Source organism: Bison bison, unplaced genomic scaffold (genome assembly GCF_000754665.1).
Source record: "Bison bison bison isolate TAMUID 2011002044 unplaced genomic scaffold, Bison_UMD1.0 scf7180017864080, whole genome shotgun sequence".
Classification (NCBI taxonomy): Eukaryota; Metazoa; Chordata; class Mammalia; order Artiodactyla; family Bovidae; genus Bison; species Bison bison.
In genome coordinates this window covers 1,053,193-1,057,557 of record NW_011494652.1, presented here as the reverse complement: position 1 = coordinate 1,057,557, position 4,365 = coordinate 1,053,193, and the positions used below count along the sequence as shown (strand labels likewise).

Genomic DNA, 4,365 nt, shown 5'->3' with positions numbered 1-4,365 from the left:
ACCCCCCGCCCCCCAACTTTCCCACACACACCCCTTGTCTAGGCTTTTCTCAAAGACAAGAACCTCGCACCATCCCCTGAGGAAACAGGAAATGAAATGGTAAGGGCTTCATACAGCTTCCAGAGTTCTAGATGTTCCAGGTTTCCGAGTTCTGAATGCTTTTTCCCCATGAGGTTAGAATCATCGATAGTGACCATCTTCCCAGAATTTTTAAGGAGTCCCTCATTTAGAATAACCTTCCCATTCCGTATCGTCTTTCTTAAGTTGGTAGTCCCCTGCGATGCCACTGGGCTTAAAGCTTCTCCTTTGTACCCCGAACACGAGGCCCATTCCTGGGTGTTTTAGAAAGTTGAGTCTCATCCCTCATGACCCCCAGGGTGGACTGAGCACATCTCAGAGGCCTTGCCCTGCAGGTCAGGCCTCTTCGGTGGCCGTGAGTTAGGTCAGACCTGCAGTTTAATTTTTTATACTGTAGAATTCCAAGTTGTTCGTAATAACAGTTGTTCAGTCGCTCAGTCGTGTCCAACTCTTTGCGACCCCATGGACTGCAGCACACCAGGCCTCCACGATCTCCTGAAGTCTGCTCAAATTCTTGTCCATTGAGTCAGTGATGCTCTCTAACCATCCCATTACAATACAGGTGCATTTAGCATTTTTCTCAGCATGAGTCTGTGCTGAACACATCTGTGGGGGCCTTTCATCCTCAGAGCATGCCTTTGTGGCTAATACTACCCTTGCCGTGCAGACAGGAATCCTGAGGTTCAGAGCAGGTGAGTGATTTGTCTGAGGTCACACAGCTTGCCAGGGTCTGTATAACAGTAGCAGCAACCTTGACTACTCTGCCTGGGTGACTCTGTTCAGATTAGCACCAAATGCCCCAGTTCCAGAGTGGGTCACGGCAGACAAGGGGAGCAGGCTGTATTTTCTGTGTTTCCCAACGAAAAATGAAATGCACGTGTGTGTAGACTACAGATATTTGCTCATCCATGCACTCACGTCTCCCGGTATTCCCAGTCTAAGGGTCAGGGGAGATAGTGTCCTTGGGTGGTGATGAAAGCGCCCAGTGTCCACGCTCCCACCCCGCCCCACCCCTCCCCAGGCAGCGGTGCCATGCAGACACGTGTGTCTGGGCATCAGATGGTGATGCTCCCCAGGACCAACGAGTGCCCCGTGAAAGCTCACACCTGCTGTTTCGGGGGGAACTTGTCCAAGAGTTCTCAACAGCATGCTCACATGGACGTGTCTCTTCATTTGTTCAGGAGACATGCTTCACAGCAGGGCACTTCCGTAGGTCTTGGTTCATTCGGGGATGTGCTTCAGGCACCGGCTCTGCCGGACGCTGCTGGGCGTGGGGGCGCGGCCGGGGGCAAGACTGGGCGTCGGGCTTTTGTGGGCTTAACGTCCAGCGGGAAGGGGTGGCCGGAGCGCAGAAGCCCAGTGCTGCCCCGGCATGGACCATTTCTTTCTTGGTCACTTCCCCGTGTGCGTGCTGCTGGCTGGCCCGAGTCCGAGGAGGTGGTTCAGGGCCAGGGCCCCTTCCTCTGAGGCTGCAGAATCTGGCAGAACCTCCGTGAGTCCTCCCCTGCCAGCCGCCCACAGCAGGGTGGAGCACGGGCGATCACTGTGGAGACTCTGCTGGGCCAGGTCTAGACGCGGCGGGGGGCATCCATCCGTCTTCCGGCCAAGCCCAGCCCTGCAGCCCGGAGACGGAGCGCCGTGTGGGCAAGTGATATCTGGACGTGCAGGGCTGTGCTCAGGAGGTGGGGCCCTCACTCCCGGGGGTGGGTGGCGTCGCCGCTGGTGCAGGAGAGCAGGGGTGCACGCGTCTCTCTGGTCCCCCAGATTCCTGTGTGTGTGTTGGGGGGGTTGCTTCTGTTCCAGAAGGCTTCTCAGACCGGGAACCCCCTAGGAAAGAGAAATGGGCCTGAAGGGGTCCCCCGGTGACAAATGGCAGCAGAGGCGGGTTTGGGAGCTGAAGGGGCCTTTGCAGGAAGGGCCTGACCCTCAGGGCGGGGTGCTCCGGGGCCTCGCAGCCAGCGAGGGACGGGTGCAGACTCCCACTGCGCGCAGGCGGTCTTGGACAGAAACAGACCTGGCCTGGGCGCTTAGGAGGGAGGCAGGCCTGCGGGGAGGGGCCTGAGCGTCAGCAACTGCCTGCGGGCTCTTAGCCACTAGGTCAGCAGGGCAGGGGCCAGAGTAGCCGCCTTACCCCTAGGCTCTGATTCTGAAGGTCTCGGGAGGCCTGGATCGGGTGCTTCGTAGCTGGTGGTGCCGCCTTGGCGCTGGAGCTTCCCCAAGCAAGAGCCTAGGTGGAACGGAGCAGGAGGTGGGGGGGCTGTTGGCAGGCGCGGGCAGCTGTACACACTGTGGGGAAGGAAGGAGCTGGGGCCACGGCCTGTGTGCCTTGGGCTCCTCACCTGGCTCTCGGATTTGTGTAAGCTCAGCTCAGCGTGTTCTAAACCGTGGTGAGCACGGTGCACGATCAGGGCCTTCCCACCGTTGGAAGCTGTGTGTCTGGGTGGCCCCTCAGTGGGCTGGTGGATGCAGTGCTGGGAGTCGTGTGCGTGGGGCTCCCGGGGGAGGGGGGTCGGGGAAGCGATGGGCGCCCCGCTTCTGTGTCCACTCATTGCCTTTGGCATCACGGGCTCGCTGCCAGACTGCAGTCTGGCCCAAACCCACAGCCACTTGAAAGCTGACCTATTTTTAAATTTGTTTCCTCAAGTTAGGCTGGAACGCAGCTACCACAGTGACCTGATGACTGGCCCTCTGCCCTGCGGGCTCCCTGCTCCAGACGGGACTCTTAGTAATAAACGCGTGTGTGATCCTTGGGTAAACTCCTCCAGGGCCATTACAGCAGTAACAACACAGGAGCGAGTAAAATAATAATGATGATAATAATAGTAGCTGATGGGCGCTGGCTGTGCGCCCGGCAGTATTTCAAACAGTTTACAAGTGTAATCTCACTAACACCGCGGCTTTACGAGGCGTGTGTGTGTGTGTGTGTGTGCACGTGTGCGTGCGTGCGTGTGCATCTGTTTACCTGGGAGGGGGTCCGCCCAGCCAGGGAGGGGTGCAAACCCGCCGAGCCCTTGTCCCCTGACCTGCTTCGTTAGCGCTTTAAAGCCATCCAGTTGGTGAAACATTTGATGTGTTTTTCTTATTGTGAAAAGGACCTGTGCTTATTGCAGAAAACGCGGGCAGTGAGAGAAAAGAGGGAGCCTAAACGCCCCGGGAGCACCTCAGCCCAGGGCAGCCACTGTCCAGGTGGGCGGGTCCTAGGGGGTGCCTCTTCCCTGGCGTTCACCCGGAGTGAGGGCAGTCTGTCTGTCCAGTGCGATTCTGGGGGCACGAGGTGGGGGTCACGGGGGGCAAGGCTTCTTTGCGCTCCGGTCCCGGCCCAGGCGGCTGCAGCAGAGACGGGGAGGGTGGGCTTGGGGGGCGACGTGGGGCAGCCAGGTGCTCAAGGGCGATGTAGCCCCCGCGGGACGCGCACTGGCCCTCCCCCCAGCTCCGTTCACCCGCCGGCAGGCCCTCAACATAGCTTTCTGAACTGAGTCTCATCCAGCACGAAAGAGGAGCCTGCGGTCAGTGTAGGGAAGCGGGTGGGGGCGCCCGTGTGTCAGGAACTAGGGAGAAGAGAGAGCAGGAGGGGCCAGGCCCCGGGTGCGGCCGGGCCGGGCTCCTCCTGGCACATTCGGGCGCCTCCCGGCTCGGCGCCTCTGTGGAAGGAAGCGAGACCAGCCCCCTCCCCGCAGCCACGGGGCCTGTGCCTCCGCCTGCCCTGCCCCCGCAGGAGGCGAGAGCACCGGACAGTGGCTGGAGCCGTGACACAGGGTCACGCAGTGACTGGGGGGCAGGAGCTGGGTGGCGAGCGGGCTCGGTGGGGTCGGGGCAGGATCTCAGGGTGGTCAGGGCCCAGGGCCTTCTGCTGGCAGAGGCTGCCGGCTGGTCCTAGCTCAGGCTGGGGTTCTGTCCTCCCACACCGGTCCTGTGGCTCCAGGGCAGAGCAGTGGCCTCAGGCCCCTGCCAGGGGCAGGCCTGTGCCAGGCGCTGGCCAGTTGGCTCCTCTCCGGGCAGGTGGAGCCGCCTCGAGCAGGCGTTTCGGGGCGGGCTGCAGGCCTCCTCGGAGCTGGGCCTTGGCCGCTGGAAGCCTGGCCAGTGCTGGGTTTAGAGAGCTCTGCATTTCTCACCGCTGCCCATAGCCCACCCGGCGTGAGGGGACCTGTCAGCACCGGCCGTCTGGCACCCAGTGCCTAGCAGGGGGGTGTGTGTGTGTAACTGAGGTGAAAATTAGCAGCCTGTGTGTGTGTGTAACGGTCAGCACCGGCTGTCTGGCACCCAGTGCCTAGCAGGGGGGTGTGTGTG

At 60.8% G+C, this 4,365-nt stretch overlaps 1 protein-coding gene across 2 annotated transcripts in view; it reads left to right on the top strand.

Moving 5' to 3' along the window:
- LOC104986922 (cysteine--tRNA ligase, cytoplasmic-like) overlaps nucleotides 1-4,365 on the top strand; it is an 11,253-nt gene that overhangs the window by 1,571 nt on the left and 5,317 nt on the right. The gene's annotated exons all lie outside the window — the stretch shown is intronic.